The sequence below is a fragment of the Camelus dromedarius genome, chromosome 14 (assembly GCF_036321535.1).
Source record: "Camelus dromedarius isolate mCamDro1 chromosome 14, mCamDro1.pat, whole genome shotgun sequence".
NCBI lineage: Eukaryota > Metazoa > Chordata > Mammalia > Artiodactyla > Camelidae > Camelus > Camelus dromedarius.
Window position 1 is genome coordinate 19,922,708 of NC_087449.1, and position 21,313 is coordinate 19,944,020.

The 21,313-nt window shown below is 36.4% G+C and overlaps 1 long non-coding RNA gene across 1 annotated transcript in view; it reads right to left on the bottom strand.

Moving 5' to 3' along the window:
- Window positions 1-526: 526 nt before the first annotated feature.
- LOC116156913 (uncharacterized) overlaps window positions 527-21,313 on the bottom strand; it is a 93,810-nt gene continuing 73,023 nt past the window's right edge. The window contains exon 3 of the long non-coding RNA XR_004140864.2: window positions 527-742. This is a non-coding gene — a long non-coding RNA (uncharacterized LOC116156913). The remainder of the gene's footprint in view (window positions 743-21,313) is intronic.

The following is a 21,313-nucleotide window of genomic DNA, read 5'->3' on the forward strand; positions in this document are numbered from 1 at the left end:
CATGTTGTCACAAATGGCAACATTTCATTCCTTTTTATGGCTGAGTAGTTTTCCATTATATATATATACATACCATATCTTTTTTATCCATTTATCTATCAATGGACACTTAGGTGGCTTCCATATCTTGGTTACTGTAAATAATACTGCATTGAACAGGAGTACATATATCTTTTTGAATTAGTGTTTTTGCTTTCTTCGGAAAAATACCAAGGAATGGAATTGCTGGACCATATGGTAGTTCTATTTCTAAAATTTTTGAGGAACCTCCATACTATTTCTATAGTGGCTCCACCAATTTATATTCCCACTAACAGTTTATGAGGGTTCCCTTTCCACCACATCCTCACCAATACTGGTTATTTCTTGTCTTTTTTATAACAGCCATTCTGACAAGTGTGAGGTGGCTTCTCATCATGGTTTTAATCTGCATTTCCCTGATAATTAGTGATGCTGAGCATCTTTTCATGCACCTGTTGGCCATCCATATGTTTTTTTGGGGAACATGTCTATTTAGATCCTCTGCCCATTTTTTAATCAGATTGTTTGTGGGGTTTTTTGTTGTTATATATTTTGGATATTAACCCTTTATTGGATATATGACTTACAAATATCTTCTCCCATTCAGTAGGTTGCCTTTTCATTTTGTTGATGGTTTCCTTCACTGTGCAGAAGCTTTTTAGTTTGATGTAGTCCCATTTGGTTAATTTTGCTTCTGTCTCCCTTGCTTTGGAAGTCAGATCTTTAAGAAAAAAAAAATCATTAAGACTGATGTTAAGGAGCTTACCGTCTATGTTTTCTTCTAGAATTTTTATGGTTTCAGGTCTTACATTCAAGTCTTTAATCCATTTTGAGTTAATATTTGTGTATGGTGTAAGACAGTGGTCCGCTTTCATTCTTTTGCATGTTGCATTCCATTTTCTTAACACCATTTATTAAATAGACTGTCCTCTGAAGGGGTCAGTATTTTGAACAATACCCCTAGCTATCATTATAAACAAGCACAGACTATTACTGAATCACAAATATTTACTGGATGAGTATAAAAATAATAACTAATGCTTATTACCACATATTATTTAGAGGCACTTTGCTCTACCTTTTATATGTATTAACTAATTTAATCCTTATAATCATCATATGACTGGGTTCTGTTATTATCCATACATTACAGATGTGAAACAGGCACTGAAGTAAGTAACTTGCCCAAGTCCATAGAGTTAACTGCAGTTTCATTTGTAAGGAGTAATAAACTAATATGCTAATAACAGTGCTTTACCATTTTCATTGTGACCTTGAGCATATTTTTCTATCTAATCCTCAAAATAGCTTTAAGATCGGTAATGAAGTTATGAGCACATATATTTCACAAATGAAGTCAGTTCAGAAGTATCACAACGAGAGGTCAAAGCCAGGTCTTCTGACCATGTTCTCATTTTCTTTACCTTCTGGTTTGAAAAGTTCCTTTAACTTTCAATATTCAAAACTGCAGAACAGTTTTCACTTATAAATATAGATAAAACTAATTAATATAGCACGTATTTCTCTATCAAACCCTTCTCTGAGTACACTGCATATATTTTAACTCTTTTAATCCTCACAATTCCATGCATAGTTACTATTACTATCTCTACTTTATAGATAAGAAAACTGAGGAACTGAGAGGTAAATCATCTGTTTAGCAAAGTATTTGCAGCAACAAATAGCAGGGCTAGGATTCGAGCCCAAGTAACGGGAGGCCAGAGATTGTCCTTGTAACTGTTACAAGGCCTCATGTACTGTTAAATTATATAGCTTCTCAGGAAAAGTCCATCCTAAGCGCTTAAAAAAAAGAAAAGAAAGAAGGCATAATGTTTAAAATAGCATTTCTGACTAGAAACACCTTTTAAAAGGTGAGGTGACTAAAACAATCAATAGATAGTTATGGAATATTTGCTTTGGGCAGGCATTACATTAAGCACTGCCTAGAATATAAACAAATTTAAGCTGTATTCCTGTTCTCAAAAGGAGTTAAGTTGCTGAGAGTAGGCCTACATACATAAAGTAAGCCTTCAACAAAACTGGGACGATGTTTATTGATTCAGATACACTATAAATATCAAAATGTGTAAGACAGATAATAAATGGTATACAAAACTGCTAAGACATGAAATAAAACCTAAACAAAATAAACCATGCATGAACAGGGAAGCCCTACAGCAACTTAAACCAAAATGAAAATAAAAGTGGATTCCCATGAAAATAACATCCTTTTCATAGCAAAATATAAAAAGCATGATTTAGCAACAGATTTACCCTAAACTTCATCAATCCTTTTTAAAAAAAAAATTATATTATCTTGTATTTTAGATCAATTTTTGGAGCAACAAAGAAAGAATAAGAGGTGAAAAATGTCTTACATCTTTTACAAATTCTTTCAGACACCTGATTACTGAAGAGCTGTCTACAGAATTTAAAAGATGCTTAGTTGCTAGATAACATAATATGCTGCATTATTTCTTAATAAGATCAGCACTTTATGTCTGAGATATTGATGATAACATAGTGCACTATGCGATGTCCAAAGAAAACATGCAATCTTAGCCTATACCTTTCTTTTCTGTGTCAAGAATTTAAGAGCACTTGCTTCCTCTTCCAGTGTCCCCCCTTGATGGAGTTTACAGTATTTACATTATAAATACAAGATCCACTAGGAACAAAAATAAAGGCAGAGTGGCAACTGGATCACTGAACATCATTTGTAAAGGTCATCCTAATTATTCATTTTGATATTAATGTTAATTGTGCTGCCAGTTAATTATATTTGGATAAGAAACCAACAATGTACATAGAAAAAAATTCCAACCACACTCAGAAAAAACTGAAATGAATCACACCTGGGCATGGAAATCTACTGTAAAGGGTAGAAGCTTATAGGATAAACTTCTGTGTCAGGAGGCAAATAATCTGCCAGAGTCTTTTACACTGAAGGACTTTTTTCCTCTAAGAAACATTTAAGAACCATATACCATTACCTAAGTGCTAGCTACCGAAATGTGGGAAAAAGACATAGTCCTTGACATTTGGGTTCAAATTTACTGAGAAAAAGAAACACAATAAAGAGATAATTACAATATACTGTGTTAAGCATTATAATGGAGATCGGTCCCTCCTATGGGAACATGTGACAATTCAGGAAGAAGCAACTAAACCTCTGGAGAAATTAAGGAAGGTAGAAATGATGAGATGACTATACATGGCATACTGAAGCTTGAGTGAAAAATGACCAAATGGGAAGAAGAAAGGCAGAAAAAAGAAAACCGTTGAATTAAACCAGACTTTTCTCCTACAAAGGAGAAGGTTTATGCCAAGTGACCAAAAAGGGCGAGATTTTCTTTTGAATAAGAAAAATTTTCTGTTAAGGACTGATTAATTTTGTTTAATTTGCTGAAACAGCTTCTGCATTTGCAAAAACCTTAAACCTGTCTCTCAAGGATCTTCAGGTTAGTCAAAAATCTAGAGTGTTAGGAAAAGGAAAGGATGCTATCCTCCTGATCACCACTGCCACCACCACCCTCCACCTGTAAAAAGGCTTTGTAGGTAAAATACACAAATGGACTGATAAAATGAAAATTTAGCATCTAAATGACTGATTCCTTACTAGAAAATATCTGCAGCAAGGATATTCAATGCTATTCTTCATTGTGATGCAAGTCACAACTCCACGCTCACTACAAGGACTACTGTGTTTGAACCAGTCAGGATCTCACTTTTTGACAAATGATAGGACCAGCAATCCTCAGAGAGGATTGTAGTTTTCCTAACAAGGGAGTGCAGAGGTCTGTCTGAAACAGAGAGCTGCATACTTAATCAAAACGGTTCACATTCTGCAAAAACAAAGAAGGCTTGCGAGAATGGAAAGGTCCTCTTTGGCAGTGACCCTAAGAGAAGCCAATATTGCCAAGAAGAGGACCAGACGATAATTCCCGGAAGACAGTCCCTCAACTCTATAATATGCAAATCCCCTATAGGCATACTGAAGTCACTGGGCATGTCTCCATCAAATGTATATTAATGAGTCCTGAAAGGTTCTCAAACTCTGAGTGTTAGTCCCCTGAGTAAATCTTGCTAGGCAGCTAGTGTCGCATAGGACATTTATTAAACCCATTTTCAATTGACCACATTACAGCTGCAAAAAACAGATGATTCAGTGACTTAAAAGAATATAAGAGACATGTTTTTTTTTCCTTCCGAGTACCCCCTGGGGCCCTGTTTTGAGGGTAAGATAAACAAGGATGAACAATTTAAACAATACTTTCAGTGGTTTCAGAAACTACTCAAGAAAAGTGGTCTAAGAGACAGGTGACAAAGTGACAATCCACTTCTAAACAAATGAAGAAAAATTCCTGGGAAACTACATTTTAAAGTTTAAAGCTTTGCCAATGGCAAATACATATCTGGAGTAATTCAGTTGAAGAATACGGATTGTTTGCTGAATTTCATAATTCTTATTTATTACAAGGCAAGTCACAACTTCTTCTTAATATGGAGGTAGTCCTCCATTCAGAACTGTCAGGAATACCATCACTTCTATTTCATTCTAAGATGATTAGAAGCAAGTCACAAGGAAGGACTTATATTCAAAGGGAACAAATATAATGGACCCCACCTCCTGATGGAAGAGTGTGTCAATATTGCTATAGTGGACACACTCTCAGGGGACCCAATGACACATGTGCTTGTGTAATTTCTTCCCTGTGAGTGCAAATCTTGCAACTTGCTTCCAACCAACGGAAAAGGGGAAAGGTGGCAGAATGTCACTCCTTTGTTTAGATTGTGTTATAAGGCAAAGGTGGTATTACGTTGCTGCTCCAAAGGTATTGCTTTAATATGTTATGGTCAAAGTGTGTGCTCCACCCAAATTCACACGTTAAAGCTCTAACTCACGATGGTATGTGGGAGGTAAGTAGGTATTACAGTAGAACCTTTATGATAGGATTAGTATTCCTATAAAAAGAGACACCAGAGAGCTTGCTCTTTCTCACTCTTCTATGTGAACACACAAGAAGGTTGTCATCTACAGGCCAGGACGAGAAGGCCAGGAAGAGAGTCCTTACTAAAGATGACCATGGTAGCACCCTGATCTTGGACTTCCAGCCTTCAGAATTGTAAGAAAACGAATTTCTGTTGTCTAAGCCACCTAGCCTATGGTATTTTGTTATGGCATCTTGCCCTGACTAATACATTATGTAATATGACAAAGATGATAGGATGTTATTGCCAAAACTATGCTGGCAGACTGGAAAGAGAGATTATGTTGATGGCCTTGAGGAATCAAGCTGCTGTGATGTAAACTGCCTATGGATAGGTCCACATGGCAAGTAACTGCAGGCAGCCTGTGGGAACTGAAGGCCTCATTGCTACAGTTGTAAGATACCTCTAAAAACACTTGGGGAATCTTGGAGGTGGACCCTTTCCAGTGAAGCTTCCAGAGGAAAATGCAGCCCAGTCAATACCTGGATTGTAGCAGCCTGCTGAGACGCTCAAGCGGAAAACCCAGCTAAGCCATGCCTGGGCTTTTCAGCAACAGAAACTGAGATAATAAATGAGGGTGATTTAAGCCACTACGCTACATTTCTGGTAAATTATTACATAGCAACAGAAAAATCAATACAATCACTTTGTGAGACAAGCATATGGCATGGTGTGTCTTTGGGGATAGTGTGCCACTTTAGGAAAATACAACCTGCCACAGTTGTTTATTCTTTCCTGTCATCCCTAAACCTTCCATAAACCTGAGTTGGACATGTAAGTTGAGGGGAGAATAGCGGCATACAAAGAGCCATTCTCAAAACCCCAGTAAGGAACTTGCAGAAGATTGGAGCAATCAGGTACCTGGATGAAATAGCAAAAAATGTCCAGGATGGATCTGTGCAGCATGTGAATAAACTCCTCAAGGATTCCAGGAAATGACTTGGGCTGGGACTCTGGTAAAATGGCAGGACTTGTGATTTCAGGTGGGTTTGAGCATCAGGCTGCTGTTATCTGGGCATTCAAGGAAATGTAACCTAGACTATGGCAAAGTCTACGACTAACGGGTCACATATGTGTAACACAACTAGAATAGACATATTGGAATGCACTATTTTTTTACATAAATCATGGATATTCCTTTTTAACTTCTTAAATTCAATTATCTTTGGTTTAACCTTTTGTTTAAGACTTACTGAACACCCAAAATTCAAGTCTTTTTTTAGTCCAACATGTCTCTATATTCATCAACAAACAGTTACTAAACACCTACTGTGTGTGAGGCTAAGAGCACATAGACAAAGCCACCCTTGGTGAAGAAATCAAATATGTTCACCAAGTGTATGGATTTTTCATAGTTCCCATTACTTTACTCAGGTAATTTTCTTATCGTCTTAAAATACATTAAAAAATACTGCCTTCATATTTTCTCTTTGGGGAAAATATAATAATGTTTATAATAATGTTTATGACCATGATAATAAAAATATCTAATGTTTCTGAGTGTATTTTAAGTGCCACACACTGTGGCATTTACCTTTTTTAATCCTCACAACTCTTTGAGGTAGATCTGATTATTATCCCAATTTTACTAATGAGAAAATTGAAAATTAGAGAGACTGCAAAGGTTGCCTAAGGTGACACTGTAAGTGACAGAGGTAGGATTGGAGTGATAGAGAATTAATAGAGATAGGATTGGAGTATGAAGACTTCCTTTTATATCCAGAATCATGCAGATTAATAAGAGATTTTAAAAGTCATTCAATCTCAGTACCCTTCAAAGGATTCTTCTGCAAGGAATTTATTGAGGAAATTCTCAACTAATATAGATGTGGTTTTAGAATTCCAGTCTCAGCCTGATTCCCCTGGTAAGACCTGGTGCAGGAATTACATCAGAGAATTCGTCCTACCCAGAGACAAAGGGACTTGGCTATTTACACCCCACATCAGAAAGTCATTTGCTGGAATCTGGGGGAAGGAAAAAGGGAAGTGTATAACCTCCCTGGAATCTGCAGGCAAGGTAGCTCCTATCAGGTTAGGGAAATCCTCAGAGTAAGCATGCAGGTATGTGCATTAAACAACCAATACCTGTAGTACCCAGAAGTCCCATTAAAGGAATCTGGGTAGGGCCCCAAAAACATCCGATACCCCTGCCAAGTGTTTAACCAACCCCTGATTCCAGTGAGAAAGAACTCACCATCACACTCTTTTCTTCAGTTACAATCCTTGGACAGCTTAGATAGAAAAGCCTTCCTCTTGTTGGATGTGGGTGATTGAGGAGGTCATTCCAGGACAGCATTTGCAAAGGCACAGAGTGTAAAAGAGCAGAATGGTATGTGTGGTTGCCATAGGTGGTACTAAGTTTTACTGTAGTTAGGATTTAAGCTATGGAAGTAGAAAGTTAAAAAGATGCATCTAGAAAGATGATTATAGGCCAGATAGCCAGATAATGAAAACCCTACATATCTCATTGAGGACTTGTGATGATGATGCTGTAAAAGACCACTAAAAGTACTTTAGCAGAAAAGGGAAATGATCATCTCTTTTACCAAAGCCCATTTTGGCAGCAATGCACAGAGCAATCCTACCTCATTACATTAATGTTATGGGGCTTCCACATCCATGTTTCCTCTGGGCTCTTGGCTCTTTAAGGGCAGTAACTTTGCCTTCTTTATCCTTGTATTGTGAGTGTCTAACACAATAAATGTTTATGGAACTGAAATGAAGTGAACTGATATGAATTGAACTGATCATAAGAAAAAGAAATCATTACAACAACTCAGATGAGAGATATTCTAAATCAGGAATCAGAAAACCATAGCCCATAAGTCTAATCTGGCCCACCACCTCCTTTTGTAAATAAAGTTCTATTGGAAAACAGCCACAAAAGTTTGTTTACATATTATCTATAGTTGTCTTCATGCTGTTAACAGTAAGAGTTGAGTAATTGCAACAGAGACCATATGGCCTACAAGGACTAAAACATTCAGTATCTGGACCTTTTCAGAAGAAGCTGGCTGACCCCTGGACTAAACTGAGGCAGCAGTCACATAAATGAATAGGTGGGATGGATGCAAATGGTGTTTAGAAGGCAAAATCATTGGTGTAGCCCCCACTCTTTGTTCCTAGTTCTGTTTCTTGATATATATACACATTAGAGGCCCATATTATAAAAATGTATAAAAAGCTTTCAAGCATCCAAGTGAAACTTTGTGCCAAGTTCTATTTATTTTCTCAAATTTATATTGAACTATCATTTCCATAAGGATCCTTAAACTCTGGAGAACACACAGTGGAATCCACTTAGCCTACAGGCTTACGAATCCAAAGCAGAAGCAGTATCCATTTGGTCCACTTAGACAAAGACAGTCCTAAGGCAGTGGGACAGTATCAGCCCTGGGGTCCCTTATATAAATCTTCTAAAAGGCTCCCAAACTCTAAATTATTGCCACATTCTTGTTTTCACTGCAGGTCTTCGGAGATGGCCTAAATCTTTTTTACCTCATTAAGCTGCTCTGTACAAGAGTCCTCTAAAATCTTTTCACCTGAAAAGTCCCCATAAGGCTTAAATTTCTTTTCCCTTCTCTATGTGGTCAGAACATAAAAGATGGCAATTCAAAGAAAAAGTAAAAAACTGTCATGGTCCTTTTTGTTGATGTTAATCTCTGAACAGCGGATTTAGGGTGACTATTTTTTTTTTCAGTTCCTGGTTCTCCACTTCCTGTTTGAATATACACTACAAAGTGTCAGTAAAACATATTTATAGGACACAGTCAGCCAGTTGCTAGGCCTTTTGTATTAGGACTTGACAGATAAAGGCAAGCTCCTTTCTTTAAAAAAAAAAAAAAAAAGTAATCTTAGAGACATCTAATCTTAGACAAAGCACCAATACCCGTAGATAGGCAAAAGAAGATAATTTAGATTGAAAGTTGCTTTATAAAAATGGATTTTTAAACATCACACCTTGAATAACAAACCAATGAGAAAAAGTTTTCCTATCTTCCATGGAATAAGTTTAAGGAAAATGAAACAACAAATAATTTCTTGGTATTTTCATATTTGAAGATTATTTGCCTCAAATACTTAGTTGCTTTCATTATTTGGATGAAAGTATAGTCCTACCATAAATCAAACACCAAAATATTTTTCAAATTAATGAAAGATTTAAGTGTGAAGAAAAGTAATAAAATATATAACTAGAGGAAAATGTAAGTAAATAGCTCTCTGATTTTAGAGTGGAGAAGGATTCTTTAGGAGTATGAATAAAAGCAGAATCTGAAAGACAAAGTGACAGATTTCAATATACAAAAACTTAGGACTTCTGGGTAGCTTAAAACAGAATATTCAAAATTTACAGACAAATAACCAATATGGAAAAATGTTTCAATAGGTAAGTCTAGAAGTTCTGTCCTATTTTTCTGTAAGAAGAAACACATGAAAACATAATTATTAAAAATGAGCACTGAATATGAAGGTATTCATAAACAAGGAATAAAAATGACCAATAACTGTATAAAAATTCTCAGTCTAGCATATAATCAACTAAATACAAACGAAAACAGCAATAAACTACCTTTCTGCCTCTTTATGAGTATATATATTTTATTTAAAAAATAGTACATAGATGTGTTAGCGCAAATGTTTTTGGTAGCAAATAACAGAAAATAGATGCAAAATAGCCTAAAAACAATGGAAAATTAGTGAACCCTTAAGAATTTTAAATTCCAGAGATAAATTTGCTTTCAGGCATGGTTTAATCAGTAATCAAGCTCCAATTCTCTTTAATTCTTTGGATTTGGTCTATTTATCAGCATTGTTTTAAAGATGGCTACCCTCTTGGAGGCAAAGTGGCTATAGTAATTCCAGGGGTAGGCTTTGCACCACATCATTCAGAAAAAAAAAAAGAGATATCTCTTCAATGAGCTCAGCCCTAGCATTTATTTTGATTGAACAAATTTAGGTCACATGTCCAATCCTTAACTTATCACTAGGGCCAGGGAAATGGCGATTTCCAATTGGATTAGTCCTGTATTAAATGCCCATGCCTAAACCAATCATTTTGGCAAGGGAACTAACAGTTTGACAATTGAGTTAAGGATTCAGGGACCATTCTTGGCCTAAAGCAATCATTGTGGCAAAGAAGATAGTTTGATAATTGACTGAAAGCATTCAGAACCCATTCTTGGTGTCCAAGGTGGGGTAAATTCTTTTTAAGTCATGTAACTGTTACATAATGGAGGAAGAAGTATCAACTAGTTGCATTGAAGTTGTACAGAGAAACAAGCTTATTAGTTAGGCACAGTAGGTGGTGGAATAAACTATTTAAATAATTATGGAAAAATTGAGACTAAATATTAAAGTTTTAAAAATGTATATGCCACATTTGTTCCAGAATATCAGATCTTAAATTAATCCTCAGGGAATAATCACAGGTAAATACAAAATATATATATAATGTTGGTTTAGAATAGCTAAAAATTAATGTCCAACAATGGAAAATTAGTTAAGTAAATTCTGATACATAAATATAATGGTATGTTATACAGCCTTTACATATAATAGTGTCAGAGAATACTTACTGACAAGTAAAACTGCTCAGGATATAGTGTTAAATAATTAAAATCAACAGAATAATCCACATTGGTTACTTGTTTTTAAATTTTGAATATGCTGTTTTAAGATATTCTCGACTGAAAGAAAAGTACACAACATAAGAACTGTGACTTGAGTTTTATTTAGGGTCTCACTGATGACTATAGCCCAGGAGATAGCCTCTCAGTAGCTCTGAGAGAACAGCTCCAAAGAGATACAGGAGTCACATATATGTGACTATGGCTAGGGAATGCGTGCAGTCAGGCATACATCCAAGCTAGTCACAAGGAACAGATAGTGCCTTTCTATGTATGGAAGGGTGCAAGAATCTGGTTCATTAAAATTCTTCCTGAAATAGACATCTAACTATCTAAGACGCCTGTTTTTCTAAAGCACAGAGGGCCTCATCCTGTTTTTCATCCTGAATTCCACTCAGGGTGCACTGCTGGTCAATGACTGCAATGGCTAACAACTTAATCCTTGTAGAATCTGATGGTGAGCAAATTTTTTTGTCTCATAAATTTTTTACAATATTTGGAAGGCTTAATAGATTACCCTATCTTTGTAAAATAAGATACTTATAAATGTATTCATTTAAAAAATACTTAAATACATCAAAATATAAATAGCTGCTTTCTCTGGATAGGGGAATTATAGGGTTTTTTTCATAACTTTCTGTATTTTGTAAATTTTCTTAATGCTTATTAATTATTCTAGTAATAAAAAATTCAGATTTAGTTTAAAAGAAATAATAAGACAAACCCACATTTTAAAAAGACTTTAAGAATGTGTGGTGAAGAATTCTAAGAGTTCCCAATTGCAGGTTGAGAGGAAGCCCACAAAAAAGCAGAGCTTTAGAAATGAAATTTTTAAATAATCTGCATCTTTTCCCTGGAGGAGCACCAGCATGCAGCCACCCTTTAATTGTACAGCATTAGTTCATTTGAAACCCAGTATGCTGATTCCGTCCAAAATGATTCTCCTACCCTCTGGGGAAGATTTCAGGGTAAACAAAGAAATATCAAATCTCTCAAGAGGGCTTTTCAACTCCCCAAGGAATCCCCTTTTGAGAATGGGTACAAATATTCATATTTATATATCTAAGTAAGTGATGGCTAATGGTCCAAAATTGTACTATATGTAGCCCCAACTGCATTATCATGTAACTTACATTTTCACATAATTGATTCAAAGAGCAGAAGTTGTGTTGGCCCACCTGAAATTATGTGGACACTGGGCTCTAGGACTAACCATCTCAATCAAATTTAATAATTTTTTTAAAGTTAGTTAAAATGTAACTAAATTTATTGGTTTCATCTATTAATGTATTATTACATAAGCACAAACTATAGAAGCTAAATATGCAACATCTAAACAAGAGCTGCAAAACTGAAAAATGTATGGCCCTGGGAGAGGATTCCACACATACATGTATCCTATTATCCTAACTCCACTGCTGTAGAATGTACCCTTATTCTTCAGTCACCATAAGCCAAAAATACTGCAGCAAGTGAGGAAAAGGGAAGAGAAGAGCACAGGTGTCAGAGGAAAGTTTACTTTTCTGATTTAAGAGAGCAAAATTCAAAGTATTCATTTATTAATTAATTATCCAATTAATACTTACACAGGATACAGAGGTGAATTAAATGAACAAAAACCCCTGCTTCTTGAAGTAGACATTAAAGTGGATACATAGGCATATATACAAAGTCTAGATAAGGTTATTTTCTCACAGCAAAAGAGAATGTGACAATGAACGTATGTACGTTCATGTGTGACTGAAAAATTGTGCTTTACACTGGAATTTGACACAACATTGTGAAAGGACTATAACTCAATACAAAATGTTCACATAAAAATAAATAAATAAATACATAAATATATAAATACATAAATAAGGTTATTTTCCCTCTTACATTAATATTCAGGGAGAATAAAAAATGAAGTAAGACAGAGGCTGGCAAAGATTGAATGATAGATATCCTTAGCTGAGAAGAAAGCTAGGCGAGCCCATCCTGTCTGAATTCTGGGAAGAGGAAAAGTAAAAGGCAAGTCTGTAGCCAAAATCTGATCAGAAATTTGTCACTGCTGTTCCCTTCCACCTTTATATTGTGACCTTCACCTAATCACTGAGCCCTCTCTTTCCTACTCCTCAATACCAACCATTCTTTCAGATGCCGCCAGTGGACAGTGGATGAGAAAAGGATGAGCAATGCTGTAAATTGGATGCTGCTGTGCTCACCAGTATCTGCCCATACGGAAACTATGGAGCGAAGAAGAGGGTGGGGATGGATGGATGTATGGATGGGTAAATAGGTAGATGGATGGATTCTTGCGTGGGTGCATGGCTTAATAAGTGAATGAAAAAGTAAAATAATAAATGAAGGCATGAACAAAAGAATAATTAGATAAAGCAGATGAAAAACTTAAAGGTCCTCATAGGAAGCTTGTGAAGTCAGAAATAGTAAAGGTGGAAGAGAAATAAAAAGAAATCACACCCCAAAGATGTGACTGAGGTGACAGAATCTGGGAGTTAGATAGATAGATAGATAGATAGATAGATAGATAGATAGACAGACAGACAGACAGATAGATAAAATTGTAGAACTTGGAAGCTTCGAGGAAAAAGAAACAAAAAATTACAGTGGCTCTTAAAGATGAACAGAGGAGCCAGTGGGAAGTTAGAGGATCAGCTCTGACTGCAAACTTGAACCTTGATGTAGGGAGTAAGTAAAAAAAGAAAGAAAAATGAAAAAAAGAAATGTGTTTTTCCTCATTTAAGACATAGATACCCATATTTTCTTCACTAATTAAATGACAATACCTGCAGAGACTAGCCATGAATATCTGCAAAACTGAAAATGTAGTCATTTTAGAAACAGTAGAAAATCAATCCCTGACGAGAAGGTGAGAAAATTTTGTCTTCTCTTCCTCCATTTCCAAGATCTCTGCACATAAGGCATTTGTGTAGTTACAGCTCCCTGAAATCTATAGAACACTAGACTTTTTTCACTTTAGCATTTCAGACAAAAACGTCAGCAATGATAGTTAATAAGTAATGCTAAAACAAGTCACCTGAAAGACAGCTGGACTCATATATGATAAATGTCATTTGTTAGACTTTTTATAAATTCCACAAATAACTCTAAATCTCAGACTGTTATGATAAATACCTTTTAAAAAGATAATTTTAGGGGGGAAATAAAAATAGTGAAAGAAATCTCTCATTCACAAGTTATGAACACTTCTGTCTTACTTCTACTGATACTTCTATCGGCTTAATTTACCAAAACCTTATATGAATCCATCCCTCTAACTGGGAATAGAAATGACATTTTTAGTTTGTTCAATGTGAAGTGTGATTCCTGTCTGAATAGTGTTATTTCTGGCTCCCCAATGAGCCACTGTTAGGATTGGTCAAAAAGAATCTGGACTTCCTTCTTCCCTTTTGGATGTTTTCTTAATCTGAAATTTGTTAAAACAGAAAGCTTTCTTCTTTCACCTCAAAATCTAGCACTTCTCTGATTCCTGAACAGATGAGTTCTAAGGAAACGAAACTTATTTTGCTGTGCCCTCAAAAGCTCCCTCCCAGCCCCACACATGCAGCCTGCCATAGCTACATTACTAATGGGTATCATTCAACCTTCACGTTCTTTATCCCCCTTTATGTATTAAGTGGTGATTGTGGAGAGCTCACTATCATGCAAATGGTCCTAATTATTTTAAGCTAAACTCCTTAAGAAAATGGGAAGGTTTGCCCTATTCTGCAATATTTGGCAGTGTTCATTTTAACTGAATCACTTGTTAGGGCAAAATTACTGTAACCTATAATAAATGTTAAGATTGTCGGATGCATACTTGTGCTGAATTAATATTTTATAGCTTCTTGGCCCTGTGTGGGCTGGCTGTTCTACTAGAATGCTCTAGCACCATGGAAACGCTGGGAGATATTTTCTCTTAATTGTAAGAATGTTTGACAGATAACAGTACAGCACCATGGAATTAAACTCCGTTACTGATGAATTCTGATCAGCTTATAACGTGTTTTATTATACTACTTGAGGAGTTGTTTTTTTTTTTTAAGCTTTGCAACATCTGTCCTTGTCCATATCACTTCTTAAAAGTCTTAGTGTCAGAAAGTATTGCACTGTCTATATAATTACCACTAGATAGAGAAAGATACCCAGCTTTTTAATTAAATATTTTTTCCATTTAGAAAAAAATCCAATCTGTTAACTATGATTAAAATCTTTTTTGAAGAAATATTTCTTTAAAGAAGAATTTTGCTAACATCTCTCTATTGCTAAACTGTAACTTAAGTCACAATTACATTAACCTTAAATTCTGATGCTAAAATATATCAGTATTTAGCTCAAAAAATTATTTGTAATTTTAAAAATAAAATATAAATAATGTTTTATACATTTTATGTCTAAGAGAAACATTCTATGCTTCCACCCTTCCAGTCCAATGAGATGGAACAGAGAATAGTTATTATCTTTCCAAGCTTCAGACTTTTGAATGAGTTGACTCAAGTTTTACCCTAAAAATTAAGTTCATAATGGAAGCCAACCATCCAAATCTCTAGGCAGTTTCTCAGAGAAACAGGTAACTTCTAGTCATTTTCTTTCTTACTTGTCCCTTTCCCAAAAACATTTAATGAGGATTCAAATAGTTGTTTGTAGCCAACTCATTAAAACCTAGTATAGCATTGTGATGGATACTGGGAGGCTCTGGCTCTCCTACTCTAGAAGAATGAGGTCTTTCACTCCAGCATTTGGATTCTACTAGCTTCCCTCACTCCGGTCCCTCCTCACTCCAGTCCCTCCTCAGCACCAGTATTCTGACACATCACTACCAGGCCTAACTATAAGCAGAACCCTGGGAAGTGCAGTTCATCACCCGACTCGACTGTCTTCTCTTATCAACCTGCCCCGTGTAGTTTTAACTCTCTCCTTCTTCACAGAGTTGAGAAGTGAAGAGTAGCTAAGAAGTCAATATTCAAAATATTCAATTGAAGACTGTTGGAGAAAAGCAGTAGACATTAAAAATGTCTCTCCTAACATAGGGAGTTTACAGACAGAAGAGATTATTTTCTGTTGGGAGTAAGTGAGAAAGGTTTTATGGCAGAAAGGATACAAACACACATACTGTACGCAGGTGTTAGTCAGAGAGATTAGCAACCCGAGGTGGAGAGAGAGTCCAAGCCAAGTGTGGCAGACAAAATGATCCCCAAAGGCATCCATGTCTTAATCCCCAGAATCTATGACCATGTTTCCTTAATGTGGCAAAAGAGGCTTTGCAAAAGTGATTAAATTAGGGAATTTTGAGATGGAGAGGTCATCTTGGATTATTCAAGTAGACGCTAAGTGTTACCAGTGTTCTTTATAGGAGAGAGGCAGGAATGTGAGTCAGAGAAGGAGATGTAAGGACAGAAGCAGAGGTCAGAGTGATGCAGCCTCTAGAAGCTGACAAAAGGCAAGGGGACAGATCCCCCCCAGTACCTCCAGAAAGAATGCAGCTCTGCAACACCTTGAGCTTAGCCTCCTGAGACCCACTTTAGATCTTGGACCTCTAGAATTATAAAGCAGTACATTTGTGCTATGTTAAAGCACTCATTTGTGACTATCTGTTACAGTTGCAATAGGAAACTAACACACAAAGGCAAATGGGAAAACGTGCGATATTTGTAAAGAATACTAAACTTCAGAGTGGATGATGCCTTGGGATATTCAGTGGAGGACAAGAAGGGAAGAACAATAACAAAAAAGAATAATGATAAAATTTTGCCTTCTGCTTAAAATGCTTTTATATTCATTGTTTTAAAAATGTAATTCCCATAGCAACCTTTTAATCCAAGCATTATGATACTCTTCAATCTAAAGATGAAGTAGCTATGGCTCATAGAAGGTAACTGATTGCTTTGCCCAAGTTCACAGTTCTGAAAGTTGTGGAATTGGGCAGAAGCCAAGGTGTGCCAACTCCTCATCTCTTTCCACTGCACCACATCCCTTGTTCAAATCAGGCCACCTGACTTCAGAGGGGTTTAAATGTCAGGCCAAAGGGTGTAAAATTTATTCTTCAGCAATAAATTAAAGGTTTTTAAATAAGGAGTAGTATAATCAATTAACATAACATCATAACATAAGGTAGATTATAGAAGGAAAGAAATCAAGGGTTAGGCTAAAGGAATAGCCCAGGAGGCGAGACAGGGTACAAAAGTGTGAACAGAAGCCAGCAGTGGGAAGAGAGACATGTGTTGTTTTATACAAGATGGGGAGAGGGTAAGGGCCAGTGAAAATAGGAGCAGGAAATTCATCTTTCTGATTTATTATCAAAGGAAAACTTAAGGTTTTCTAACATATAATTTTTAGACAATTAATTAATATACATTTAAAGTAGGTTTTATGTAGATAAATCATAGTTTCCAAATAAAAATTAAGTTTTTAACCCACATCAGACTTTCTAAATTCCCATTTCAGAAAAAAATTTTTTTAATTTACTAAAAAAAAAAAATTCCAATAATGTGTTTCTTACAATACCTGAGTTCTTTACGTCTCATTGAGGTCAACTAGCTGGCCACCAGTAAAAACTGAGAATAGGAAAGTGCCACTCTGCTCCTCTCACAGTAATGGCTTTACTCTCTCTAAATAGTCACTTTTCTGACAGGTGTTTCTTGACCTCATCCATCTCTCACTCTATTACCTGTTTTTTATTCTCTTTGTATGCTGTTGGTAAGCTACAAAAATATCTTTGGGTGGTCATCCTTTTTATATATCTGAAACATTTGCTGCTGCATTGTGACACATTATTTATTGCTGTTATTCATCTGTCAGTTCTTATCATGCCCATTTTTCAATCTTTGATTGCCTTTTGTGACCTTGATTTTTAGAAGCTTTCACCCACTTTTCTTCCCCCTCTTTTACCACAAATGTACAGAATTCTGATATTGGCCTTGGTTAGCTGAATAATGGTCCACCAAAGAAGTCTATCTTCTAATCCCCAGAACTTGTTAATATGTTACCTTACATGGTAAAATGGACTTGGCAAATTTGATTAAGGATCTTGAGATTGGGAGATTATCCTATATTATCCAAGTGGGCCTAATGTAGACACAAGGCAGAAGAGGGGGAGAAAACAGAAGCTGAGATCAGAGAGGAAGGAAGATGTTATGCTGCTTGGTTTGAAGATGGAAGAAAAGGCCACAATCCAAAGACTGCAGGTAGCCTCTAGAAGCTGGAGAAACCAGGAAAATAATCCTCCCCTACATCCCCTAGAGAACATAGCCTGGTGGACCTATTCTAGACTCCTGACCTCTAGAACTGTAAAGGGTAGATCTGTGTTGTTCTAAGCCACTATGTTTGCAATCACGTAGTATAGCAGCAATAGGGTAACAAATACATTGTCCCAACAGAAAAAGGCATCCCAAACTTTACATCTTTTTATATAGTTAAACTGAGATAAGAAATTGGAGTGGTTTCCACCATCTTAATTATTACTCCATATTGCATTTCCTCAGTTACTGAAAGAAATTGTTCCAGCTCATTACTTCATCTTGCAATATCAGTGTGGAAAATCAAAGACTGTAATCCATCCCATAATCATCTGAAAATAAGGAATTTCAAACCTATTCAGAACTTTATATATGGAGTCACTCATCTTGAGAGACATGAAATCCATCCATAAGAGCCATGTGGAAAACTTTTATGAGTAAAATGTTATGGTGAAACTAAAATACTGTCTTTTTCAGTCAAATAATGCTACAATTGAAAAATAGCAAAAGATTTAAAACTATAAAAGTAGTATGTTAGGCAACACACACTTCCATATTCCTCAAAATGGAATCTTATATTCCCTTGATCCCAGCATAACAGGGCAACATCTAAAGTTTACTTGGAATTCTCTCTGATCAAATTACTAGGAGAAGTAAAGGAAAAGGAAGACAAATTGGAAAGCACAAGGGAGGATTACAGATGAGTAGGGGAAGAGAGATGAAGAGAAGCATTCAGATTCTCAGATAATAACCTGATCTGAAAGTAACATCAGCTTTTACTTACTCCTGTACCCAAACAATGGCAGAGATGAGGTGGAGTGAATGTTCTCACACAGACCTATGTTATTATAGGAAAGATGAGGCAGAGCTACATGACACCAAGCCCTGCAGATATCATGTCTAGCTTAGGTATGTAGTGGGTGGCAGGTGGGAGTTGAGGAGGGTCACTTAACAGTTTTCAAAAGCTAAAAAACAAAAACTTTTACTGAAACATACTGTCACTTTCATGGCCACATTCTGCCAACTCCACCTTCACCTTTCTACATCTCCCCACACCCCTACAATAGGGCAAAAAACAAAAAGGAAGAGAAAATAAATTAATGTTTTTGAGTACCTATTAATATCAAATAAAATAGAAGATGTCTTTAATTTGTTACTGTATTTCATCTTCATAAAACAGCTAAAATTTCTGAGCCTTTAATGTGGGCCAAGCACTGTGCATCATATATTACATAGTTAATCTTATCTCATGCTAACACCTACTCTCTGAGGTGAGTAGTATTGGTATCCCCATTTTGCAGATGAGAAACTGAACCCTACAGAGTTTAAGCAATTTGCCCCAAAGTCAAACAGCTGGCTTATTGCCAGACTGGGATTCAAACACAGGTCTGTCTACCTCATGCTAGAGCCTAGTTTTTAACCATTGCTCTAACAGGTAAATACTATTTTTCTTCCTTTTAGATGAAAAATATTTTAGTCAAAGGGATATCAGGAAACTTACACTACTGCCCCTAAATCAACATTGCCTAATTCTGACGTCAGAATATTAGTTACACACGATAGTGAGCTTACTATTTGTAAAACAGATAGTTCAGTTTTTGATGGCTTTATAAATTATGATTTTATTAAAATATCACCCCTAAACTTATACTAGACAACCACCCATTTACTCATGCTCACTTAGCATCCGCAAATGGACATTAGAGTAAATCCCAACATTCAGAGCTACAAAGTAGGACCTACTGATTCACCCGAGGGCAGAATCAGGATTTGAAATAATGGTGTCAAAGCTGAATTTGGAATAATTAAGTCTCTCAAGCACAGCTGCACTTTTAATTCTCAGTCATGTCCTTTAGGGAAATTTCATGTTACATAATTCCAAGAGCTTATTTCTCTTAGTCAAATAATTGAGATTTGCAGTGGGGAGAAGCACTAACAGAACATCACACAATCCTTAAACCAGAGTCTCAACATGGTGGACACACATTTCATGGGGTACCTGTCTGGCCACCAGGGCTCCTGCAACTCATAAGACTCACAAACAAAACATGACACATAATGCTTCCTCCTGGATCACTTTGCTTCAGACAACCAAGTCCAAGTAACAAACCTGAGGATTCTTTTGTACTTCCTTCTTTTGGTTCAGACATATGTTCTATGCAAAATACACAAAAGCCTATTATGTTTTGATTAAAGCTTCTAATTTGGGCATGGCAAGAGCTAAACTTGGATAGTGCAGAACTCATCCATTTTGTTCCTACCACTCTTTTAAAATGTGTGTTAATTTACCCAGAGTTTGTGCCACAGTAAAAATAACTTCACATGTACCTGTAATACCTTGTAGCTTGAGGAATAGGAAAAGCAAAAAGTTTATGACAGTCACATGAGTTCTGGTGAGAATACAAAAGAAGCTACTAATTAGTGGGGGAAAAAAACCCACCATGGATGGAGCAGCTGCAGTAATTTTCTGTGCCTTCCTGGCATTATGGGAAACTGCATGCATTATCACAGTCACTTGTCACAGCATAGAGAGGCTTCATTAGCTTATTTTTCCCCCATAAATTCATCCACTTTAGGCTCCAGAAAAGCAGTTCACCAACTTAAAGTTGAAATGCTGAATTTCAAAAAATAATGTTTAAAAAGTGGCCATTAAGATGCTGGAAACAACTTTTTTGAATAATTTTCAATTAGAGTCACAAATGTTTAGTTGCAACATTCCCTCTTCCTTGATGAGAATTCAGGGGAACCGCTATTTTACGTGCTGAGACGTGGTAGGAATATAGTCTAGGTCGGCAGAACATAGAACAAGAGCATGGGAGGTGGAGGGGAAACGAGGAGAGAAGTAAAGCTGCCAGACAAGCAGAATGAAAGTGTTTACAGTACAGTCCTCAAAAGAGGAGAGAATAAAGAAACTTAGTCAAAATTCAGCAGGACTTAGAAGCACTTGGGGGGCAGCGGGCAGGGTGGATGCTGAGGGCTCCAGACCCCACTGCGCTGCTGAGTTCTGTCATGCTCTGGAATGAAGGATAGGATGACCTGAGCCAAGAAAAAGGACCACCCACCCAAATCTGGACATACAGAGCTTCCCCTTTAAAAACACCAAACCGAGAGTGCCTGTAAGCATGAAACTTATTCTGGTTTTAAAAGTCATTACTCTATCCAGAGGAGAAACTAGAGTTTTCCCATTCCACCATACGGAGAACTGTGCTCCCTGTGTGACTGCTTACTTTCCCATGTAAAATGAGATCTTCGTTAAATTACAGAGTGGTGCATACATGATTTTAAATAGCAACATATTATTTAACTAAATGCAAGCTCAGGATTGAGTTTAGCCATGTTTCTTCCTCCCACGACTGGGAGGCCAGGTGGGATGCAGGCCTGGCCGGTCTGTCGTATATAGTTGGCATGGAGAAAGGGAAGCATGCCTTGCAAGAGCTT